This window comes from Neophocaena asiaeorientalis, unplaced genomic scaffold (assembly GCF_003031525.2).
Source record: "Neophocaena asiaeorientalis asiaeorientalis breed wild unplaced genomic scaffold, Neophocaena_asiaeorientalis_V1.1 scaffold100, whole genome shotgun sequence".
NCBI lineage: Eukaryota > Metazoa > Chordata > Mammalia > Artiodactyla > Phocoenidae > Neophocaena > Neophocaena asiaeorientalis.
The window spans coordinates 996,637-1,023,407 of NW_020173955.1; the positions used below are offsets into that span (position 1 = coordinate 996,637).

At 37.7% G+C, this 26,771-nt stretch overlaps 1 protein-coding gene across 5 annotated transcripts in view; it reads left to right on the forward strand.

Annotated features, from left to right (window-relative positions):
- The first annotated feature begins 272 nt into the window (after positions 1–272).
- PELI1 (pellino E3 ubiquitin protein ligase 1) overlaps positions 273–26,771 on the forward strand; it is a 67,420-nt gene continuing 40,921 nt past the window's right edge. For 4 of the 5 annotated variants that reach the window (XR_003004242.1, XM_024753060.1, XM_024753059.1 and 1 more), the window contains exon 1: positions 471–602. The gene's annotated coding sequence lies outside the window, so the exon portion shown is untranslated. Of the gene's footprint in view, positions 603–26,771 lie in introns of all 5 variants that reach the window. The other variant, XM_024753056.1, reaches the window with a different exon arrangement.

The following is a 26,771-nucleotide window of genomic DNA, read 5'->3' on the forward strand; positions in this document are numbered from 1 at the left end:
AGCCAGGAGCAGCACTGAACACGTACCCTTCCTTAGTGTTGTCGGTGAGCATAGTAACAGTGGGGCCGAGCCTCTCCCCTCGAGCATGCGTGGTGCAGAGCGAGCCCGGAAACGATCTCAACAAGGTACACCTTTTTTCTTCAGTCAGCGAACTACAACTCCCAAGAGACCACTCGGCGCTGCAGCGCCGCCTCCCGCTGTGGCTCTGCCCCGTCCCCTCCCTCCGGCCCCGCCCTCCAGCTAGTCCCCTCCCCTCCCTCCGAGAGTGTGTCAGTGACCCAGAGGCGGTGTGAGGCGGAGGAACCGTCGGGGGGCGCCGCCGCCGCCTCCAGCAGCTGCACAAGCCGCGCCGCGCGTTCGGATTTGCCTCGAGCCCTCCGGGAGCGCATCACAAAGCGGACCCCACGGCTTTCCCTCCGCCCGCGGCTTCTCCAGCGCTTGGCTCTGCGGCCAACTTCCTCTCGCCGGGTTCGGCCGGCAGGCGAGGAAGGCTGCGGTGGAACGCTGGGCTGTCTGCTCGTGCTCCTCGCGCACGCACCCTTCACCCCCCTCGGTCCGGGTCTCGGGGCCGTGCTGGGATTCCGGCCACCAGCAATTGTCCGGTGAGTGTGGCCGCGGCGTGCCGTGGGAGGGGTCGCGGCGGGGCCACCGAGGGATGCGGGCCAGTCGGGCGCGCAACTTCCTCGGCGGCCGGCCGGCTCTCCCCGCCCGCCTGCGCGCCCCCGCGCCGGAGGCGGCCGAGAGAGGAGTTTGCGGCGCCTGCATCCCGCGCTCTCGCAGTAGGAAGCGCCTTTGTCAGGAGCCGGCGGGCGCCCCCTCCCCCTCCGCCTGAGTGCGGGCGCGCGGCAGCCAAGTCCGAGCCCCGCGCCCTACGCCCCGCGCCGGGCCGCCAGCTGCTGGAGGGGAGCTCCGCGGGGGCGGGGAGCAAGACAGAAAAAAGAGAAACAAAGGGGGTGGTGGGCTTTTGTTTGTGCGAATCTGATAACTTCTTCCTTCCTTACATAACACAGACTCCCGAGTTAGTCATTCTTTTTTTTGTTACGATTATTGCCATCATCTTTGCGTGTCCTTCGCGTTTTCTTTCATCTCTGAATCTCAGAGCACTTAAAAACACTAATTAATTACACCTCCGGGGCCCCTACGAAACACGTTAATAAGCCCGTTTCTGTAAGTGGGTAAACTGAGGTCCAGAAGAGCTCTCTAATTGATGGATACGGTTGCTCTTCCACCGCACCTGGTGTCTGAGGACCTGAAAGCATCTATGAGTAAGAACTCGTTCTTCAGTAACCCGTGGAAAAGTTAAAGGTGCTCATTTTACTTACAGGCTAACTAAAGTCTAAAAGAAGTAGGGGTGATTGTTAGGTAGTTCAAACAATAACTCTTCTTACATAGTGTTTGAATCTTAAAACCTCAAGAGTCTTGAAAAATACTCCGAGTGGGGAAAATACTGTACATCACAAACTCACCTCACCCATCTACTTTTATTTTTGTACATGCAGGTCTCTTACAAGGCGGGCGAGCAGGGATGGGGGATGGGGGTTGGGGGAGGGAGGGCAGAGATTTTTTAAATTGAGGCTTAACAGACTTTAATCACTACACACAAGGAAATGTGTCTTGGTTTTAATAGCACCAACAACCTTCCCATCGTTTAGTCATCAGATAATTGAGTGAGCACTTTATCCATAAGACGCCGGTTGTGCTAAGAACTGACGCTTTAAGTGTACGAAACGGTCATCTATTTGTTTTGGTTCAAAGACTGTGTACTTCTCTTACTCTGCAAAATGTTACTTTGTTTTCTTAGCAGCTGATCTTTTGTTTTAGAACTGGCTTTGTCTTTTTCTACATTGAATATGTGTTACTTTTATAGCTGAGCAGAATCGTAACAGTGTTGTTGTTGTTTAGTTTGCATAGTAGCGTGAATTTAAATTTTTGAATTGTGGAGAAGGTTTGGTTTCTCCAGTTCTTCGGTTTCAGTTTATGACGTTTTCTTTATAGCTAACAGAGAAAATGTTTTCTCGGTGTGATCAGATTTATATCTTTCAAAACATTGTCCTTCTTGTACAAATACAGCATATGAATTCCTTATGTTTTTTATTCACATCAAAAACCTCTTCTGGAGGAAAATACATAATTCTGAGGACAAGTTTGTTTATTTTGGTAGTTGAACCAAACTGGAAGGTACTAAAAATTTAAATCAAGCATCATTTCTACTAGTTATTTCCTGAGATGAATAATGATCAGAACTGTAGTAACAGTACTTTCTTTTATCCTAAATTCTCTTGAATTTAATTTTGTATTTTATAGTTGCCCCCCAGACTTTAGATTCTGGTGGTCCCATCAGAAAAGGAAAAGACATTTGTTATTTTAATATTTTCCCCCCAATCCTCTAACCTGTCCCCTTTCTGTAGTATGTTGAAAGAGATCTTGAGTTTTAAAAATTGAAAAATAAGTTGTTTGGAACATACAGTTGAGTGTGTGGAAAATTGTATGTAGTGAAGTGGTTATAGTACTTCATCTAATAAATTTAAGACTTTTAAAGAGAAAACTGTCACGTAGGTTTTTATTAATATTATAGAAGTGCTGTAATGTAATAATAGTAGTATTTATTGACTTGAAAAAAAAGTGATCTGGGAATTGTGCCTTAGTGGCCGATTGGGGGGAGGGGGCGGAAATCTGTGCTCTCCTTAAAATTTTCATTTAGGTGACCTTACAGTTGGTTATGTTGAACTTTTTCTGTAGTGTTTACAAACCAAATTTGCCAGAGGCATTTGTACTTTAAAGTAGCTACTAACACAATGTCTGCCCAGTCACTGGAGTCCAAAGGCAGAAGTTAGTGTTGACTGTCAAAGGCTGGCATTGCAGGTTTCCTAGTTTCTTTGGGACCCCTTAAAGGAAATGAGTGAAAAGTACAGGGCAGGGAACTGAGTCTAGTACTGCTGAGCTACAGAGCCAAGTTTCAAGGGAAAGCCTGAGTGTGTTTGCCTTTGTCTTTGTTTCAGCTTCCTTTCTGGTTGTCAAAATGTCACTTGTATATGAAGAGTTCTGTCAATTCAGAATATGCCTTATTGTGGTTGTCCAGTAGGTCAGATGATGAGGACTATAGTAGTCCTGCTCTGCGAACAATTGTTTTCAGACAGAAGCTTCTGTAACTGATAGAGATTTTAAGCTGGAGGAGGTAGAATTGAAAACTATCTAACATTCTCGCATACATACATCTTACAATGGCATGTCAATATAGACCTATTCTCATATTTATTAAATCAGAAAGGCTTATATTGATTATTTTATTTCATCTGTTTTAACTGTGTATATGAAAACATAATGACAAACACATGATGGCACTGAGAGATGGTTCTAGGAGTTTCTTTGGAAAAATCATCTTATTTCATAAAGTTACATTTGTGTCTTTTAATTGAGGAGAATAAAACAAATTTAAAAGCCAGTAGAAGGAAGAAAATCAGTAGAATGAAGGAAACCTGGTGAAGATGTTTTTATAGAGAACAATATTACAGATTCCTGACAACATTGTATAAGGGACAAAATTCTAGCTAAAGTCTGTAAACAGTGAATTCCACTTAGCATTTTCTGTTTGTAGATCTCTAGCCATCTTTTCATGATTCTCTCTAAATATGTCACACAGGAAAAGTAAATAGAAAGCATTCTTTCAAGGCATTTGGGTTGTTGGAGTATTTTTTTACACATGTGGTAGTGGAGGTTTATTGTTTTTCTTTAAGTTTGACCTCTGCCAGAGAACATTTTCCCCAGACTAATGTGTGGGAACCTCAAAACAAGAAATATTGGACACTGAAAGAACTAGATATAATTTCAAGTTGTACCACTAGCTTGTTTTATGTTATCTTGAAAGATCCCTTCTAATAGTTGTACCTTCCAAAGGCTGAAAATAATTGCACTTAGTAGGTCCTACATAGTTTTTGTTTTTGCTGAATGAATTTACAAGTAATAAAGAGAAAGCACAAGATTTCCTGAGTCAGAGAATTTCTGATTTTTTTCTTTTTAAATAGAAGTAACTGATGAACATGTGATTGGAGCCCTTCAATTAGCATAGCTTCCTTCAGAAATAAACTTAAGAGGAAAAGAGCTTCATCAGGTGATTTAAGAGAACTGAATTGCAAATGAGTCTAAGAACACCTGATTATTTTTTCAGAATGTTGTATATGATGTTTTAGATTTTTTGCCACCATAAACTCCGTTTCAGAGAAGCAGAGTTCTACATGTTACTCCTTGTATCACGCCTGTAATGCTTTTTTACACCTCAAAATACCATTTACAGAAAAATAGAATATGTTCCTGGTGCCTATGGGAAAATCCTGATGTTTGTCATCCCTCAGTTAATCGTGACCATTCATGTAGTTAAAAGTTTTTAATTGAGTACACATGTAATTTACTTTTCAAAGAATTTATTGCTGATTTTTATTTTATAATGAACCTCTTGGGATGTTGCTAGTTCTAAAAATATGTAGTACCTCCCAGTTTCCCACCATGTTCTGCAGTTTCTTTTTCTATTAATTTTTTGGCTGCAATTTGCTTTTTCCCCTAAATTGTCTAAAATGAGCTAAGAAATCTTTAAACATACTTGACAAGAAATACAGTCAGTAATTTATTATGCTAAGCTTCAGCTAAATTTCCAAATACTAGGTATGTGAATCTGTTTTAGAGATAAAAGTATACTTACTTTGAAGGGGGCTAAAGCAGGGATATAGCCAATAGATTTCATCTTGGGTATCAAATCTGATTGCCTGGTAGTGACTGCCTGGAGTGTTATGTTTAGAAAATTGGGAGTCCTGGTTCAGACTCAGCAGGAGTGAGTGCTGTGATTAGCAATTTCTGCAGTTGGGTGGGTAGTGGGCTTTTGGCATGAATGCCAAATATTCATTTTGTACTTTTTGGATGCCTTTTATGTGTCAGACACTGGTCTAGATGCTGATATCACACAGACTAAAATCTCTGCCTTATGGTGTTTACATTCTAATAACAAGACACAGACAATAAAAAGGTAAAATATTTTGTGTTTTAATGACAAATGACCTGGTTTCTTTAAAAAATAAATAACAAGAAATGGGGGGGGATATAAGATTAAAAGCAACTAAAGGGGCATATCCACCAAATGTATTGTGTGGACCTTAGATCCTGCTTTGAGCAAACTAACTGTAAAAGGACATTGGTGAAAAATTTGGACATTGATGGGTATTTAATAAAAAGGAATTGTCAATTTTTTTTAGGGTATAGTCATGTTTTATGGTTTTAAAACAAGAGTCCTTACCTTTTGGGGGTATATTTATGAATTAAAATATGATATCTGGGGCTTCCCTGGTGGCGCAGTGGTTGAGAGTCCGCCTGCCGATGTAGGGGACACGGGTTCGTGCCCCGGTCTGGGAAGATCCCACATGCCGCGGAGCGGCTGGGCCTGTGAGCCATGGCCGCTGGGCCTGTGCATCCGGAGCCTGTGCTCCCCGCAGCAGGAGAGGCCACAGCGGTGAGGGGTCCGCGTACTGCAAAAAAAATAAATAAATAAAATCTGATATCTGGATTTTTTTACTTTAAAATAATTTGCAGGGGAGAGGAGCATAGATGAAACAATATTGGCCCTATATCGAAAAAATTTTGAAACTAGATAATGGATACATGAGATTTCTTATATTCTCTCTGCTTTTGTGTGTGTTTGAAAAATTCCATAATTAACAGTTTTACACACACAAATAAAGCAGAAAGGGGGGAGAGGGAATATGTGGGATGTGAATATGGGATGGGAGTGAGAAGGTGATAGTTATTTGAGTAAAGACCTGAAGGAGGTGAGGGAGTAAGCCTTGCAGGTAATCTTAGGGCAGGACGTTCCAGGTGGAGGGAACAGTGAGTACAGTGACCCTGAGAATGGAGCTTGATTGGAATGCAAGAAATTACAAGAAAACCAGTGTGTCTGGGTTAGAGTGAGAGAGAATAGCTGGGGATAGTCAGAAATATAAAGGAAGGGTAGAGACCAGATGGTATAGGACTTGGTTGTCCATCCTTCCTTTAAAGTAAAGATATTTATTTTATACACTTAACTAAAATAAGTCTAGTTTAGTCCCCCTGGAAGCTTTACACTTATTTCAACAATACTAGCATTACTCAAATATTTTTTGTTCTTTTTTTTTTTTTTTAAATTGCCTTCTAAGCCAGTTTAAGAGCCACTCATGAACAGAGCTCATTACTTTCTATTTCCGCCTTGTTTTTAAGGAAGAGGGGGGTATTAGCCACATGATACCTTATTTATCAGATATGACTCAGAAAGGATTTTGACAGAAAGAAAATAGGAAATAACTTCAGGCTGTTTGTGAATGTCAGATCTACTCTGAGAAGGCCATTACTGTTTCTGAAAATCAGATCTACCCATAGACTAAAGAGGAATTTTAATAATGTTCTGGACAATTGTAGCATCATTTAAAGTAAGGATATAACGAGAGTGACTAATATGGAAAGACTATATTCATTTGGATATTTAAGTTCTGTCTCATACATTAAAACACATAACATATACATACAAGACCATGCGTATTTCTTAAGTATTCAAAACAGTCATTGCTGATACATTTCATTTGTGTCATGCATCCAAGACTGAAGAGATGGCATTTATCGTTGTAATGAAATTGTATAACTTTCTTGTTGCAATGGCATACACTTGGGAATTGAAAGACTAGCACACGTTTAGTGTTAGGAATCTGGCTTTCAAGTCTTCTTGTATTTATGCTTCAAATCTCAGATTAGTGATTTTTTCAAGAACATGCTGATTTCTCATAAAGAACTCTTTTTAAATCTTTTTGTTTTTAATAAACTTATTTTATTTTTGGCTGCGTTAGGTCTCCGTTGCTGCGTGCGGGCTTCCTCTGGTTGCGGTGAGTGGGGGGCTACTCTTCGTTGCGGTGCGTGAGCTTCTCACTGCAGTGGCTTCTCGTTGCAGAGCACGGGCTCTAGGCTCGTGGGCTTCAGTAGTTGCAGCACGCAGTCTCAGTAGTTGTGGCCCGCAGGCTCACTAGTTGTGGCGCACGGGCTTAGTTGCTCCGCGGCATGTGGGATCTTCCCGGACCAGGGCTCGAACCTGTGTCCCCTGCATTGGCAGAAGGATTCTTAACCACTGCGCCACCAGGGAAGTCCCTCTTTTTAAATCTTTATTAAAATTATAGAAAAATCAGTCCTCATCCTCCAAATGTTTGAAAGCCCCACCCCCAGAAAAAACCTTCCATAAATATGGGTTTTTTAAATCTTCTACTTAAAGGGCAGTATACATGTAGAGATTACTAGTTTTGAATAGTTTGATACTAGTTCATTTTTTTTTTTTATAAGAATAAGTTTTCGGGCTTCCCTGGTGGCGCAGTGGTTGAGAGTCCGCCTGCCGATTCAGGGGACACGGGTTCGTGCCCCGGTCCAGGAAGATCCCACATGCCGCGGAGCGGCTAGGCCCGTGAGCCATGGCCGTTGAGCCTGCGCGTCCGGAGCCTGTGCTCCGCAACGGGAGAGGCCACAACAGTGAGAGGCCCGCGTACTGCAAAAAAAAAAAAAAAGAATAAGTTTTCCAACCTAAGAAACTAAACGTATTTCAGTGGTTTTTACTCTACTGATAACACTGAATAAAGAAAACATCCTTTTTCTAGTTAATTATGCATAACGGGAAGGCACAATATTTTCTTTAACCAATAATGTGTAGAATATAATGGGATTAAGTAGAATTTGTGAAATGTTATTATATAATAGATTGCAAAAAGTGACCACTAAGCATATAAGTATATAACTGTATAAGGAATACTTTAACAAAGCTTCCTATTTTTCAGAAAATTGTTAGGAATCTAGTTGTTTAATTCACTCGAGTTTTTGTCCCTTTGGTGGATAGATAGATAGGTATATAGCCAGACCCTTTCTTCATATACTGCACATACCATTGAGATTGAGCTGCTAGGCTGGATTATTTAATGTGTTTTAAACACTAACCTGTGAGCATGGAACACAGAGCCCATGTTTAATATCTGGGCTTTCCACTAACTCTGAAAGTCTTTAAAAAGCTATCTTTGGTTCATCTGTAAAATAAAAGTGGTGGTAATTTTTCAGAAAGGACTTTGAAATTCTAAGGTGGTGACTGTACTTATGTGTGGCTTGTTTTAGAAATAGCTTTCAGTCTTTTGATTTGGTGGTAGGATTATGAATCTGTTTTTCATTTCCATTTTTGTGGAATAAATAACTTCTGAGGGAGGAGGAAGAGAAAGAGAAAGAGGGGAGGAAGCAAGAGAAGGAAGGAAAGAAAAAAATTGGTTCTCACAAAATAGTAAACATGACCATGGATAGATAATTCTTGTAACTCGAATCTGTTTAAGTGTCCATGACCTAAATGAGCTAAGACTCAAACTTATAAATGAAGTAGAGAATAGTAATGATAATACACCTTGCATTTTAAGGAAAAAAGTTGCTTTGCAAAAGGGACATGTTATATTTCATGTTGACTTAAACATTATGACCATGATAAAGCCTATACTTCATCTTGGAATTGATGATGATAATGATTAATAGTAGTTAAGAATTATATGGAAATTCAGTCTATTACTTAAGCTCTGTAGATGGTTGCAGCATCAGGTTCTAGGTTATTTCTTTCACGTTGTGCATTGCAAATACTCATATTCCACATCCCTGCCTCTCTCACTTCATCTCTCTCTCATGCTCATCTCTCCATCACTCTCACTGGCTCTGTTTATCTTCCTTCGCCAGCTTTAGTAGTGCCCATTGCTCTTATACAGTGTTTTCTACATTTGTCTGCCATTTTTAATATTTATAAAGAGGGCTTGGAATGAATTAAGGGCCTAAAAGAAGTGACATGTAGATGGCAAGTATAACACTTTTCCTATTTGTGTCTTATGTACTTAGCTTCTTTTTATCTTGTGCTATTTTTGGTGTGTATTCTGGTGGAGGGATGGTATATTGTATTAGCTGGCACTAACTGACCTATAGGATGGCATACTTTTTGAACTCAGTAATGTAGGAAATAGTAATAAACTCATTGATTTGAAAGCCTCATAAGTTAATCCTGCATCTATCCAGAATCTATACTTAAAGTAGCCTAGTGGAATTTCAAAAGCTGTTTTCAGCTCTTGGTGTATGTTGTTGTCTTTTCTGAAAATGTCAAACAATCAGAGACTTCATCATCACTGTAATAATAGTTAATCATAAATGGCCTTGAGGAAAAACTGTGTCTAGACTCATGTTGAGCTGCCTTTTTTTTTTTTTTTTTGCGGTAAGCGGGCCTCTCACTGTTGTGGCCTCTCCCATTGCGGAGCACAGGCTCCGGACGCGCAGGCTTAGCGGCCATGGCTCACAGGCCCAGCCGCTCCGCGGCCTGTGGGATCTTCCCAGACCGGGGCATGAACCCGTGTCCCCTGCATCGGTAGGCGGACTCTCAACCGCTGCCCCACCAGGGAAGCCCCCAAAATGATTTATTATTACTATTTTTTAATAAGTATATCAGAAAGGAGAAGCAGTATGATTCAGGATAAGAAAGTCTCTTGATTCAGAAGATCACTTATTATCTCCATATTGCTAAATCCAATGACACTTTTCCAGTATTTATCTTACCTGACCTCTCAGCAACATTTGACATTGTTGCTACTTCCTACTTTTTGAAACATTTTTCTTTGCTTCCAGGACACCATATACCTTACACCAACCCCTTAATGCTGTTGCTTTTTTAATCTCTTTCAGAAGCTGCTGCTGTTCTTGCAGCACCCTAAATTTTTGAATTCCACAAGGCTTGGTCTTTTTTTTTTTTTTAATTTATTTTTTGGCTGCGTTGGGTCTTCGTTGCTGCGTGCGGGCTTTCTCTAGTTGTGGTGAGCGGGGACTACTCTTCATTGTGGTGTGCGGGCTTCTCATTGTGGTGGCTTCTTTTGTTGCGGAGCACGGGCTCTAGGCACGCGGGCTTCAGTAGTTGCAGCACGTGGGCTCAGTAGTTGTGGCTCGTGGGCTCTAGAGTGCAAGCTCAGAAGTTGTGACGCACGGGTTTAGTTGCTTCACGGCATGTGGGATCTTTCCAGACCAGGGCTCGAACCCGTGTCCCCTGCATTGGCAGGTGGATTCTTAACCACTGCGCCACCAGGGAAGTCCAAGGGTTAGTCTTAGGTTCTCTTCTCTTAGTCTGTACTCTTCCTAGGTAATTTCTTTTGTAGAAGATTTCCAGGTTTATATTTCCATACCAAGCTCCAGACTTGTACGTATAATTGTTTCCCATGGATGTCTCAAAGGTAACTAAGATTCTCAAGTTCAAAATCAAACTAATGGGAATCCCAAGAGTTATTATTATTTATCTCCTAAGAACATTAATATCTCCTAAGAAGGAGTTAAAGAATTAATATGTAAAAGTCTTTGAAAAATGCCTGGCACTTACGATAAGCACTGCGTACATGTTAAGATTATTACTTATTATTATCTCAGGTTTACAGGAGAGGAAACTGACCAACTGTACAGTTGGTCCAAGTCTCACACCTATTAAATGACAGTGCCAAGAGTCAACATAGACAGTCTGACTCCAGAACTCCCTTAACCACTCTATTTTACTTCATCTCAACTAATAAGAATTTATCTCATCCTTTTGCACACGGACTCCAAATTAATGGTCTCGTCGTGATCCTAAGAGTATTGTAATTCATTCCAGCAAACACACCTGGTGTTTAAAATGTAGAAGATCTAAAATATGCAGGTAAAATTTCACTTCAGTAAGATATGAGAAGCACAAGGATATACATCTTAATTCCATCTTATTCCATGTGTATTTTTTGTTTTTTTCCCTTTCTTGTTAGCAGTTAAGTCACGAAAATCCCTAGAAAATGGAAGTACTAATTCTATATTACTCTTAAGTGACTTCAGTTGTTGTCATTTACTTTGTTAAATCCTCTTTAGCTAAAATTTTCAGAATGACTTGGGGGCTCAATAGCATGTTGTATCCACATAATATGCTTAAAATCAATAATTTTTATGATTTTGATTAAGTGTTACCTCTTTTGAAATTATGTAGTGATTTGTCTGTTTTCAGAAGTCTAAGACATTTCAATTTCCCAAGAAATTTGTCTTTGAATTTTATTGGCTGATTTTCAGATAAGAACTTTGATTTTAGCATTATATCTTTGTATTAGATTCTAGATGTAGTTGAATCTGCTAAATTTTGTAAGCTTTAGTCTCTGACTCTCATTTAACTGTTTAGTAAAAAGCACATCTGGATATTATTTACAGTTTCTATAGAGGATTTACTTCCCCCCTCCCCCGAATTACTTATTTCTTCTTTCCATTGTTGATTTTTTATTCTTATTCCTTTGCGGCAAAAAAAATTTTTTTTTTGTATTAAGACAGTATAAAGGCAGAAGATATAAAGTCTTTCATAGTTTTTGAACTTAGCAGAGGGTGGGGGGTTCTTAAGAAGGAGAGTGGATTTTGAAAAGCCAGAATCATCTATGGGGAAGAGTCTGTTCTTACCTTGTGTTTGGAACTGAATTTTATGACCTAGTGTATTTATTATTGGAAAACAGTTAAAATAGTTGTTATATCAGCTAAGACGCTATTTTTACAGAAAACTCCATTCAAACTGGCTTAAGTAGGGGTGAGCCCAGGGGGCGGGGAAAGGAGATTTATAACGGTTTGTGTAAACTGGTCCAGGATAGGTGTGGCGTCAAGAATGGCTCCACCCAAGGCTCAAATAATGTCATCAACATGCAATTTCTGTATGTTTCTTGGCACTGCTTCCTCAGTGTTAGCTTTGTTCTCCAGCCCTACATAAGCAAAAGATAACTTCAGTCCCTTCAGCCCCTAAATCCTTAGTCATGTATATCTGGAAAGATTAACCATCTTTTTCCTAGAAGTCCCAGCAAAAGTCTCACTGCATCTCATGGACTCATAGTAGCCCACTTCCCTTGTAGCCAAGGGAATGTGAAGTTTGGATTGTCTGGGACAGAGCCATGTACCCAGCTATCGAGTTTGAGGGTGTAGTCAACTACAGACACACATAAACTATATGTATTTACAATAAGGGAATGAAGATATCATTATACCACCAGAAGAGTGAATGTTTTTTGGGCAGTGGAAAATAGATGTATTTTATAGTATCTTTTCCATTTTAAGAGTTAGCACTCAAAGACCAGTTTGATTTTTTTTAATTTAGTATTTAGCGCTAATTTGGAATTTGTATAATTTCACTTCCAAATTACTGTTTAAAGCAGTACGTAAATGGGAATTGCTAGACTTTTCACCTCTGAAGAGCTTTGAGAATGTATCGAAATTTGGTGCTATGTTAACAAATACCAAATAAAAAATATTAATTTTCCTATTATCTATGGTAATCCAGTTTGTTGATAGCTAGTTCTTGTGATATAGGGCAGTGTCTTTATGGATTAACATCTTTTTCTAGGTTAACACTTCTTTAATGCCTTAAGCAGACTGGGCTCTTGGACCAAGAACTTCATAAAGAACCATAAAATCGAATATTATCTCCTGGACACTCAGGGCCTTGGTGAGAGGAGGTGGAGTAAGGGGCGATAAGGGACACTAGTAAAGACATTACATATTGATTTCTATGATTGATTTTAGTCTGAAAATGAAAACTTGGTTCTTACTGAAAAACTAAGATACCCATTGTAGGGTTTTTCTTGCTTTTTAACATCAAAAATATGAAATGAAGTGGCAAGTGATATTTACACTTCAGTCTCTAATATAAGCATTTAGCTATCTCCTTCTAGTTCTTATGTTACATTAATATGTATATGAATGAGTACATCCATCCCCATAAGGCTTTAATATTCTATAGTCTCTAGGAAATTTTAGATTTTTTCTTTTAAATTTCTTGACACCCCAGAAATATTTATGCTTTATCCACCAAAATTAAAATGAAGACTCCAAAGGAATCTAATGTAAATGTATATCTAACATCATCTTTTCATTTATTATTAAGTGCTGCAAAATGAGCAAAACACTCTTTCTCTTGGGGGAGTTTTCAGCTTTAATAGGAGAGACAGCACAAGGTCGTACATAACTGTAATGCAAAGCTGGATATAAGGATAAGAGTTTAGGGGATGAGGAAAAATTTCCTGATTGGAGAAGGAATATCAAATGGGTCTTGAAACATTAACAGAATTTTTTTTTACAGGTAAATAGGGATAACATTAAAAGTTACTGTTTACTGAGCATTTATTATATATTCAGTTTCATTTTTGTCAAAAACGTGTGTTATATATGACATAGAGAGGGACAGCCGTGGCACTTTATACTTGGGAAGAAGTTGGAAAGAATTTGAATTACAATGGATTTAAAAGACACATGGTTTAAAAATTAAAAATTGAAGTAATGGAGCTTATTGGGGCACATCAACTGGGGAGCTTTCTATCTCAGCCACCACAGTAACTCTTCCTAATATAAATACTAGTTGAGAATCATTGCTAACAAAAATTACATTGTTTCTCTGTAGGTAATCAATGATTTGAATAAAAACTTAATAGTACATACATTGCCTTAGGGGGTGCTAAATTAATGTTCTAACATTAGAGTCATTATTAAAGAAATCCCTGTAATGGTATATGGATAGCAATATTACCAATTGTAGACTGTATTCTACATCTTCTAGAATCAGCAATGTATTTATTTACGTGGTTTTTATATAGATGTTAGTGCATTTTACAAATATAGGATGGTTCATTTAAAGTGGATTTTCCACAATACAGTGTAACATTAAATGAGTGGTCTTAGAAAATTTATAAATAGTCTGAATATTTACTGAAGAACATTTTTATAATAAAGGAATAATATATTTCATGAGTTATTAAGAACTTAAGTCTTTTTAAGTCTTAAAAAGAGCAATTAGACAAAGCCTATTCGAATGATTATAATTGCAGTTTATTGAATTATATGAAAAAGAGCCCAAATTAGTTTAAACAAATAAGATCTGAATCTGTGGTATTGTGTGCCTAGTATTTTTTTCATTGAATGTCAGGGGTATATTAAAGTGCCTACATTTATGTTTCTCTACAAAGGATTGTTCTGACAATAAGTTGAAGTCATTTTCACCATTTATTGCTGTCTAAAAATTTCCCTTGACTTCACATTTTGTTCTGAATGTCTTGGTTTCTTTCCTCCACCTACACAATATTGAAGGCAAGTGAAGCAAGAGTTGCAATATGAATTTGAGAACCCTGGCTTTTTTTTTTCCAAAACAAAATACACCTTTATTATAAGGTTGCTTTTTATTGCTACCCAAAAAAAGGGCTTATTGGCAAGTGTTCAATAAATGTGTGAATAACCTAATTGATTTAGTGGAATGAATAGAAAGCTTTGCTATTTGTCTTTGTAGATACTTGGCTCAGTAAACACAGTGATAGACCAAATGCTATATAGTCAAAGGTAAAAACAAAACCAAAAGCTCCAAAGGCCCTCCAAACTTACATATCCAAATAGCAATTTCTTGTCTACGTCAGAGCCTTCAAAGAGAAAGAGCAATATGTTAATTAAATCTTATTTCTATTATGAAAAATAATCATGTTAATGCACATAAAACTCAGTGCTTTGACAGATGTTAATATGTGAAAATATTGATAGAGGAGATCCTCTTTAAGAATTGTAAGCTGTATGAAATTCAAAGATATGTGTGGAAATTTAAACATACTATCATATACTCTGCAATAAAACTCCAGTAAAGGCAGGAAGCATAATTAGGACAAACAAAGATAACAATAGAAGCAAATTAAGAATTTTTAAAAAACTCATTATAGATGTCATATTAGTTCAACTCAGTCTGTAACTCTGGTTAAAAATGAAAAATTTTAGGAAAATTTTGAGGTCCTTTAAAAAAAAAATTCTGTAGTGGGAGAGGAAAAAAGAAAGAAATAGTGGTGGCAATTAAAATGTATACGGTACTTTTAAAAAGTACATTTACAAATCTGATCGCTTAGTTTTAAAAGCATAGACGTGTATAGTGTATAACTTTATTTCCTTATAAGACCATTATATGGTTAAAATAGGAAATCTCAGAAGAATTCTAGGGGGAAAAGGTGTTTTCCCTAATTTTAATGACTCCTTTAAGATAAAAATGTTTTTCATTTAATCTTTGTATCTATAACTTCTGGCACAGTACCTGACCCATAGTAGGCACTTCATAAATGTTTACAGAACCAACCTTAACTTTAGAAATTTCAGGATAGACAGTGTTATTTTTCTGGCCTTTAAAACTGTTCTCTCCCCCAGCCCCCCACCACACACACACACCTTTGTATGTCAGTTTTGATACAAATAGGTTTTCAGTTTTGAATGTGAAGAAAACTGATGTTTTTCATCTACCCAATCTTAGCTTGAACTGAAATTACTTAAAAGGGAACTCGAGGGCTTCCCTGGTGGCACGGTGGTTGGGAGTCCGCCTGCCAATGCGGGGGACGTGGGTTTGTGCCCCGGTCCCAGAGGGATCCCACGTGCCGCGGAGCGGCTGGGCCCGTGAGCCACAGCCGCTGAGCCTGCGCGTCCGGACCCTGTGCTCCGCAGCGGGAGAGGCCACAGCAGTGGGAGGCCCATGTACCGCAAAAAAAAAGGAACTCGATTTAACAGCATTCCTTCTTTTCAGTTATCTGGTGTACGAAATATAGATTCTAAACCATAGGGATGGGAAGAATGGTTTTAACTGAGATGACTGATGGGAAAAAAGTCAATAAACTAAGGTGGAGAACCAGTTGGAAAAAAGGATCTCTTCCTGTTTAGTGGTCATTCCTAACATGTAATTAGAGGGAAGCTAAATTCTGACTTTCAAATGTTAACTGAGGCAACAACTTAGATTTTCCAGGTTAGTTACAATTTCAGGTACAAAACTACTTTGACAACAAGGAAAAGAACTATGGTTAGCAAAATTGCAGTTGTTGCAGTCAAGGTCTGGTTGGAAATAGAGTTCGAGAAAAACAGTTAAAGCAGCATTGAATGAATATACTTTTAACACGATGAAGTTCCAAAAGGCATCCACTTCCAATTCATCAGTGTTAAAAACCTGAAAGAAACATTGCTGTGATGCTCATAATCTACTAAAGCATAGTCTCCAAACAAACTTATACAGAATCATACTCTGAAAAGTTTTCAAACCAACTTTTAATGGCTTGAAATTGGATGAGTTTTGTGCTTTTGTTCTCCCATGTTTTATTGTTATTGTTTAATAAATATCAGCAAAAGGGTTATGTAACAACCTGGGCTTTTGCAAGTTAATATGCTTTAAGAGAATGTTTTTTCTGGTCTTGGTAGTCTGTCCACTATTGAAAAAATACAGTGTAAAGAGATTTTATCTATTGTCAAGATATAAAGAGGAATCAATAATTGTCATACTTTTTCTTTATGCTGAACTGAATTTTTTAAACTGAGGTTTTATTGTACAAATATTAAAAATCATAATGGATGAGTGATTTCTTTAGTTTCCTTCCAATCTACCACACGCAGCTTCTCATTCTTACAGGTAAACTGATCCTTGGTCAGGTTTGTCCTGGTTCTCAGTACCTAAAAATATGAAAACCATATCCAACATCAAACAGATTCCTTTTGATCAGTTTGGCCTGGCTAGTTTTAAAAAGTTTAATAAGCATCTTTCAGCTTTATATACAGCTTCGTACTTTATTTACATACTTGCCTTCCAGAAGCATGTATGCAACTGATCTCACTTAGGGAGAGAGCCACATTACTAATCTGTTCTTGATCCATCAACCTGAGAAAAAGGAAAGGTACAAATCCATCCCTGTGTGGTGACCCCAAGGGTCTCCTGCCTTCCTTGGGGAAAGAGCTCTACCTCTGGGAGAAATTGAATATTAACATACACAAATGCTGAGGGAGTGCACACCAGCCTTCTGTATTCATCAATATAGATTTTCATAAATAAACAGTAAAAAATTGGGAGGAGAAGCAGTAATTAGAAAAGGAGCCATGCTGCTTGTGTCCTTGTGGGCTTTCTATGGCTTACATCATCCATTTCATCTTAATGAATTGGCATATATTTCCCTCTTCAGATTAACTTCTCTTATATCAGTTTAATCTGTTTGGAAAGATAACTGTTTCTTTGAGATGACTTCCCAAGAATGCCCAAAATGAATTTTATGTGTCTACTGCAGCCTATATTTTGGGTCAGACTATCCCAACATTCTACCCAAATTTGGCAAAAACCCATTTTACCATAATGTAGTAATAAGCAGACTAAAAAATTTAATTTGAAATATGTATTATTTTTATCCTAGACATTGTGGCCAGACATCTTTTGGCCCTGGCTTGATTGATTGGTTGACTTTTGCTGTGTAGAATGGTAGACAGGATGTGTGTTTAAACTCAGATGTCAGCTTTTGCCACTTAGTTTCTAAATGACCTTGAGCAAATTATTTTGCCTGATTTCCTCATCTGTCATAAGACAGTTGTAAAGATTGAGTTTAACAAATGTAAAGTTCTTACTAGCTACATAGTAGGTAATACAAGTTTGTTTTCTTCCTTTTCTGAAAGCTTTATTTAAAGACTTTGGACTAACTCCAGAGTAAGTTCAATCTCTACCCAGACTCTTAAGGCCCACTATATCAGGCACTTCTTTACCTTTCAGCTTCATCTCATTCAGTACATTTATCAATGCTTGCTGATACAGTCACTGAGCTTACAGAAGGTTATATGGTCCCTGATTTCCAGGCTTACTGTTTATTGGTCTCCTAACCAAACCCTTCACTCCTGGGAACCTACCCTTTCCTGAGCACACAATACATTTTTTCCGCTTGCCTTTTTTAATCTTGATGCAAGTTGTTTCTCCCACCTGAAATGCCTTTTCTCCACTTACCAGAATCTAGACTGTCTCCCAAGGCCCAGCTCAAATACCCCTCTTTCTATGAAGCTTTCCCTGGGTCCTCTTACACCAAAGTGGTAACACTTTTCTTTGAAGTCTTACCTTATCTATTGTCTTTTGTTTTAATTGGGTACCTGTCCTTTACTGATTTGGGTTAGTCTGACTGATTTACACCTTTGTTTTCATAACTATAAGTAAATGAGAGGTAGTATAGGGAATCATACCTTTTGCATTAGTTTGAATACTATTGCTTCTGGCATTGTAGTGAATGCTCAATAATATGTTGGATTAGTAATTGCATTATTAGACTCTAGATGTGAAAGTAAGGAGACCACAGGCCTCAGTTTGAAAATTACTCAAACATCTAAGTTAATTAAAGTGCAAGGAAGCCCATAATTGCTGTTGTTAGTAGAAGAAATCATCAATAAGCATTTAATGGAATCTAGAATATTGAGAGAAGGGTGACTCTTCATAATCCTGTTGTGGAGAGATACCATCATCTGGTAACCTAGATATTAATTTTCTCACTGTTTTCGGCTATTTAGCCAAATAAGACTATAAGCTGTTTAATACTTTAAATATTTAAATAATACTTCCCTGTATAGTAAACTGGTAAACGTTAAGTGTTTTCCTGAGTTGTGTGAGCCATTCTAGTAAATTATGGAGCATGAAGAGGTAGTCATGGGAACCCACAATTTATAGCAGAATTAAGGGTTGCCTGGGATTTGCAGCTGGCATCTGAAATGGGGCCCTTCTGTAGGACTGAGTCCTTTAACTTGTGGGATCTAAGCTTACTCCAGGTAGTGTCAGAATTAAATTGAATTCTTGGACACCCAGTTGGTGTCAGAGAATTGATGAGTTGGTTGGTGTTAGAGGAAACATCCGTCACTCGAACTCGTTGAAGGTGATGTAAGGTGTCAGCAAAACCAAACCAAAAAAAAAGCCAAAAACCCTGTGTCTACAATTAAAGGTAGATTGAAACAGAATGTGAAATTAGAAATTCCAAGCCTAATTGTGAATTTTGAGATTTCTGGTACAAAAAGCAGGTGGTTTGGGAAAGTCTTCAGCTCTGTTTGTGAAAACTTGTATATCTTGTAGAACGTTCAAATGTTTCCCTCAGTTTCTGTGGTTCAGGAAATAGCAAGTTCAAGAGCAGTATTTGAATTCCAGGTGCATGCCAGCATCCAGTGATCTTGAGTTTATGGCAGGTTTTTTTGTTTTTTTTTTAATGTGGTAATGCTTTCTTTCTCTGTTATTATAATAGCTTCATTAAGATGTAATTTATATACCATACAGTTTAACCAACGTAAAATATATACTTCAGTGGTTTTTAGTGTAGTCATGGAGTTGTGCAACCATCATCACAGTCAATTTTGGAACATTTTCATCACCTGAAAAAGAAACCCCATAGCATTTAGCCATCACCCCTTCCCAGCCACACCCCCATCCCAGCCCTAGGCAACCACTACTCATACTTTTTGTCTCTGGATTTGACTACTCTGGACATTTCAAATAAATGGAATTGTAATATGTAATCCTTTGTGGTTGCCTTCTTTCTCTTAGCATAATGTTTTCAAAGTTCATCCATGTTGTAGCATGTATTAGTATATTATTCCTTTTTATTGCCAAATAACATTCAGTTGTATGGATGTGCCACGTTTTATTTATCCATTCATCAGTTGATGGACATTTGGGTTGTTTCCACTTTTTGGCTATTAAGAATAATCCTACTATGAACATTCATGCACAAGTCTTTGGACATATGTTTTCATTTCTCTTGAATATATACCTAGGAGTGGAATTCCTGGGTCATATGATAACCTTGTGTTTAATCTCTTGAGGAATTGCCAGACTGTTTTCCAAAATGACTGCACTTTTTACTTTCCTACCAGCAGTGATTTTGATTTTGAATTTTCCACATCCTTGACAATATTTCTTTTATGGATGATAGCCATCCTAGTGGGTGCGAAATGGTATCTCATTATGGTTTTGATTTACCTTTCCCTAATGGCTATTGATGTTGAGCATTTTTTTTTTTTCCTGTAGTCATTGGTCATTTGTATGTCTTTGGAGAAGTCTTTTTTCAGATTCCCTTACCAAATTTTAGTTGGATTATTTATATTTTTATTATTTAATTACAAGAGTTCTTTATATATCTGTACCTGGATATAGATATATACCATATATATCTGTATCTGGATATAGATATATACCATTTTGTGGGTTATCTAATGCAGTGCTTTTGATATCTAGATTTCTTTGGTTTGTTTAGGGAGACTTGCAGGTTAGCAAAGCCAACAAAGTGGGAGTGTGACCAGTTCGGGGAGGCATGACCCATCTGGTGAGCAAAAAGAAAGAAATCTCCATGGTATGCACATCATCAAACTTTTATTTGTCTAATTTTCAGCTTTTTCTTTATGGTATAAAGTAACAACACACAGCAAATAATAGAGCTAAAGGTAAATACTTGGCCATCTCATGTGATAATACTATGGTACAAGGTATGAGTTACTTGTTAGCTGCCTGCTCTGTTCTTTAGTGTTTGTAGTATTGCCTCCAAAACTAATGAAACAACCTAACAGAAGTCAAAAGGTCTATTAGCTGGCTCCACTACTTAGTCCTATGACTTAATCAAATACCTTACCCTCTCTGGTTGTAGATTTTCCTCATCTATAAAATGAGGGAATTGAAAACTGAGTAAGCTGAGAGGATATTCGTTAGGGTTCTTTCCAGCTTTAATAAGTGGTTATATGATACAGTAATACCAGTGATGTTTTTCTTCTTCTTCTTCCTGCCCCTAAACAAGGAAGACATGCCTTGTTGAAAAATCTTAGGCCCCAAATACCTTTTCCTCAAAAGGATGAGAGTTAGATGCATTTGGCAAGTAAAAAACTGGGCACATGTAGATATTCAGTAAACGCTATTGGGGAATAGCCAAGGCCATCTATGTGAATTTGCCTTATGGGTTAGAGGAACATGACATAGCTGTCACCGGTGAGGTGGAACTAAAGGATGAAATAATTTATAAGCCTGCTGTGGGTGTGGCTAGAGGTAAAGGGACTATAGGAGGAATGAGTCCTTGATTGCATCCTCAGAAGTATTCAGAGATCATTAGGGGAGAAGCAAGCTCTCAGAGGTCAGTTGTGTCCAAAGGTAAAATCAAAACCTAAACTACAACACATAAGAAAAATAGGACATGAGAAAAGAAACATCTGAAAAAGGCATAGAAATTGTGAGGTAAGTATACTTTGTTTTGTTTAGTTTTCTTCTGGATTGATTTTTTTAAGTTTTCAGGGTACTGAAAGTTTTTTGTTGGTCTCTGAGCCCAACTGAGATAAGTGCCAGAAGTTCAGATATTGTAGGTGAGGACAAGGAAGTTTGACACCTGTAAGCCAAGGCAGATATGGAAGAAGAGTGGGGGAAAGGTCATTGAGATTAAGGTCCATCTGCCAGAGTTTGGTAACTTTGATTCATACCAGCCAACAAAGCTACCTAATGTTTTATTTTTGTATTTGACTGGCTTCCATGATGTTATTTAATCAGACATCATTGTAAATAAATCGCATGTGAAAAGAAAAAAAAAAAAACAGGTAACTAGTCAATTCAAATTGGGAAAGAAAAACTTAAAAATTTAATTCTAGCCCTTTTCCCTTATGAATATGGGTCTTTGTCCCATTTAAAAACTGCTCATCATACTCACTTAGTAAATAGGGAGGTTTTGTCCTTAATGTCTTTTTAATTAATTAATTAATTTATATTTATTTTTGGCTGTGTTGGGTCTTCGTTTCTGTGCAAGGGCTTTCTCCAGTTGTGGCGATCGGGGGCCGCTCTTCATCGCGGTGCGCGGCTCTCTCACTGGCGCGGCCTCTCCCGTTGTGGAGCACAGGCTCCAGACGCGCAGGCTCAGTAGTTGTGGCTCATGGGCTTAGTTGCTCCACGGCATGTGGGATCTTCCCAGACCAGGGCTCGAACCCGTGTCCCCTGCATTGGCAGGCAGACTCTCAACCACTGTGCCACCAGGGAAGCCCCTTAATGTCTTTTTAGAGCTCTTTAAGAAAAATATATTCCTTCAGGAGATTATTTGGTATAAATACAGAGCTTGAAATATGTAAGGAATTTTTATACTCTTAATGCTCTATTTTTAATCATTAAGTCATTATGATAGTATATAAGCTATTGATATATTGACTGCCTTAGGAGTTGAGCAAGAAATACACTCCCAAAATTGAGGTCAATATGTTGGTCTAAAGAATGGCAGGTCCTCAGGTTTTGTTGTGGAATCAAGTTTAAGGCATAGTCAATAACAACTACATTCTGTTTAGTATAAGTATTGGACCTGTCATGTCCGGCTTCTTGAGCAGTTTCATCAGCCTAGAAGCACATGACATGGCAGGATCACCAAATAGCAAAATGTTAGAATATGCCCAGATCATTTTTACAAATAGGTTTCCTGAACCGAACATGTATCTACATTGGACAAAAGCAGACTACCTGAGCAGATTTACTTTACAGTAACCTAAGTGGGCCTGCTGCCAGCAGAATGAGCAAAAGAAACAGTATGCAGATTTACACAAAAATAGCTTCAGGGGATGTGACACAGTTATGGAATGCTGGGTAGCAACAGAAGTAGACTTGTAGCTATAAGCTAGAAGAGGGTTCATTTTGTGACAAGATATTATTAGACCTAGGGCTACCAAAAGTATTTTTGTATAAGAGCATACGCCCCCTAGACTCAAGCTGAACAACAGTTTAGTGGGTGAGGAGTATAGATGGTTTGCATATGCAGCTTATTGAACAGGTATGGAGCAGAATTTGCTCTTGGGACTTAATTTAGCATGCTTAAAAAAACTTAAATGTAATTAAGCACAAAACAGGTTCACCTTTGTGTAGAGGAATATACAAGTTACATGTATAACCCTTCGCCATAAGGAAACACATTTCTTAAGAAAAGGTACAGGGGAATTGGGAGAAGCAGGCAGTAACTCCTCAAATGAAGCTTATGAGTAGGATGATCTAAAAGCAGCTTAAGTCAGTAAGTCAGGTGCCTTCAGTAGCTATTTGGTGAAACTTGTACAATCCCAACTCCCTCTGGATACTGCTATCATTTCTCCATGTTTATGAACACCCAGTGAATCTATTTTAAAGTATAAAGCTGGAAATAGACAAGCATGATCAATTAAAAATATGATTGAATGTTCACCTGTTCTTATGCCTGGGATAATGTAGTTTTTTATAACAAGACCAAAAAAATCTGCTTCATTTGATAGTTCTAAAAGGGTACTCTTTCTTTACATATGAGTGGTATTGATTCTTCAGTTTTTTTTAAATGGAGTGTTAATTTCTTAACAGATGGAGTATTATACTAAATCTGTTAAAATAGACTATTACTCTTATCATGAAAACATAGTTCAGTATCTTAGTTATATTTCCGACATTTTTAGAGAGCATTTATGTAGTTAATTCAGTCAGCCTTTTAAGAAATAGAATACTCCCTTTTGAGGTACCTTATTCCATAACTTGAAATTCAGCCAGTGTTAAAAATTGTTCCGTGCTTTCCTCTTACTTCCGTTTCTTCCCTTTTGGGACACAGACTTCCTTAGGGAGGCGGGAGGAGAAGTGAATTCTCAATTCAGCCAATAGAATCTAAAATTATATAGTGTTTACCTATTTTGCATAACACAGACCCACCCACATATATTATGAAGGTGCTTAAGTGAAAACACTGAGCAGACTGCTATTCTGTGTGTGATTCCACGTGTAATTGGAAGATGCTTTAGTACTATCTGGATTTTATCCTCTGGTGAGAAGGTTGTTTATCTAACTTGTGATAATAGCGATGGAATAAAGAGGTAGGTGTTCTGTGGCTTAATTTTAAGTGTCACATTGTCAGTGCTTGGGTTAAAGGTAGGGTTGTAAAAGGAATGATTTGAATTATCAGATGGTTTATATTTAATTTTTTCACATTTTTTTCACATTCAGTTTTAGAAGTATGTTATGTATAAATTATATTTCCTTCCCTCTTAGAAAAAGGGTTGAATAAATCTCAGGCTCCAAGGATTTTGTGTTTTTAGGGAGGTTTAGACTATTAATCTTAACCTCTTATTAGTCTTTAAGAAAGCGTAAGGCAGATAACTACAGGGGTTTATTGCCTTTTGACTGTTGGTCAGCAGAAAACTGAAAACTCTTCATTTGCAGTATTTTTCCAATCCAAGCTACAGTATTTAGTTTTTAACATGCTTTGGAACTCAGTGTTGTCCATTGTTTTCTTTTCAATTATTAAATTTGAGAATTATGTCGCTCTCTGAAGGAAATCGTTTGGTAGCCAGAATGATGGTGCTGTCATTGTACTTTGGTTAGCTGTTGACAGTTTATTCAGAATCTAGTTTTTTGACCATAAATCTCCTGAGGTCCTCTCAAAGAGATCTAGGCCTTGAGATAACTACAGTTTACTATTTAAACATTTTTATAAGGTAGGGAAAATTTATAAAGAATTTATGGAAATATTGAGAGTCTTGCTTTGTAAGAATTTTAGGTAATGTCTCTACCTGAATGTTTTGTTGTTCTTCTCTGATGTGGTAGGAAGAGATTTAATAATTTTAGATCTGATGATTGATTGGTGGGGGGGCGCGGTGAGTAAGGCTGTTTCTGCTAGAAGATGAACAGTTATAAGTTCCCAGCAGTGTTCTTTTCTGAAGCATTTTATTTTCATTAAAAGAAAAGGTATAACTAAGATTTTTTAAATTGAAAATTCATGAAAAAACTGAATGTTTGCTAGAATACTGACATGCTGCCCAGTAATATGTGTTCATTTTTTATCAAATATTCTAATCTATTCGTGAGGGGAAAGTATTCATTCTCTTGTGTATGTATACAACAAGTCAGCAACAATAGAAAAGTTGCAAATTAGGAGGAAAATTTGATCGTAAGTTACCTAATCGGGGTATTTGTAATGTGATACTGTAACAATAATCAGAGTGGAAAGAGGAAATTTATAGAAATATCCAAGCTATATGTATGTATTATTTTCCTGATAAAGAGTTAAATAGGAATACCATACTGAGTGATTTAAAATATTCACTCCGCTAAAAAATAGATGTTCTTAGCCTCCCACACACAATGTCTCTAAATTACTGCTATAAAAATTTATGGGGAAAACATTATGATTTGGTCAAAGAAAGATCAGCTGCTGTTACTTTTGAGAACTTTTCATGAACCAAAGAAAAATTAAAACTCATAACATGAAACTTTTGTTCATTAGTGAGATTATAATAGTTGTCATCTTTTAACAATGACTTCTCTCTATGGGTAGCTGATTTTACTGTTAGAAAAAATACTGGAGATTCATTTGTAATTTGAATTTTCAACTACATTTTTCTTTTCCTACTCCTTTTTAATAGAGCTTATAATGGAATTGTGAAACTATAAAAGAGTTGAAGTTAACTTCCCTGTAAGAGCAAGAAATACATATACTAAATCTTATTTGATTTAGATGTAGTTTTTTCCACTATTGAGAATCAGTCACTTGTATAGCATTCAACCTTGAAACTAATTGCAATGATCTTTGAGGCTTCTGATTATATTTCAGGGTCTGTTATATATTATGAGCAGTAGAAAATTAGAACTTTCTACATGGTATCAAAGTTACCTACAAAGAACAGATTATAAACATTTGTTTAGATATTCAGAAATGAAGATGCATCTCTGAGGAAATAGTTAAATATTAAGTGATGAGGCAGCATCACCATAAGTTAACAGTTATTATCAACACCAACTTTGTATGCCTAACTAAATACATTTAACAAATACTTGATTTTTTTTTTTTTTTTTTTTTGCGATACGCAGGCCTCTCACTGTTGTGGCCCCTCCCGCTGCAGAGCACAGGCTCTGGACGCGCAGGCCCAGCGGCCATGGCTTACGGGCCTAGCCGCTCCGCGGCATGCGGGATCCTCCCAGACCGGGCACGAACCCGTGTCCCCTGCATCGGCAAGCGGACTCTCAACCACTGCGCCACCAGGGAAGCCCCGATTTTTTTTATTTTAACGTGGCATTAGAACCTTGAAAATCACTGGTTTAACTCTCACAGTTTTAATAATTTTAAGAGACTCAAAATTCTGTGACTTGGATATTTTGTGAATGAATCAAGCAGATGACCCAACATACAAATCTCCGTGCAGCTTTGTTGTTCGCATTCAGTTCTAGTGACAAAATCGTATGAGGTGTGGAAAATATTGCCCCCAGTTTTTAGATGGAAGATTATGTGTTACAGGACTGGTTTGTAGGTTTGAGAATTCGTGAAGGACCATTGATAGAGCCCTCATGACTGTCAAGGGCCAGAGTTCTCGGGGTTGGCCCTAGGCAATCATAGCTTAGTCCTTCACAAGTCTCTCTTTAGTTTGAAGAATGCAGTATCATGATGAAATAATTAGTGAATAATTCAGGAAAGTATTTGACTTTTTATTTCTTGAAAATAAAATTTTCAAAATTTTATTTTAAATGAAATCTGTCAAAATTACCCAGGGCTGATGCTTCCCAACTCTTCTTTCTTCCAGCTCCCCCTTCTGTTCCCTTTTATATACTCTTTAAGACCAAGATTAATGTGTGTAGGTGGCTAGAACTCAAATTCAAATACTGTTAGAGGTTTCAGTGTAGAGCATTAATTCAGAAGGTATGATATAATTCATATACAAAGTGTTTTCTAATGATGCCACCTAGAGCATTCAATAGTAAATTGCCCTTATGTCGTACCTTTTTTAAAAAGAAAAACCTGTGAAGCATGATTGTGCCAAATTCAGATCAGTATGCATCACTTTTGTTCAGGTATCACTCAGTCCAATGAGTGGCCACACTTGTGTAGTTAACAACTTTCTTCACCAAAGAGGCTGTGGATGGGGCAGTTTCATGTCAGAGAAAGAACATGAGACCAGACACT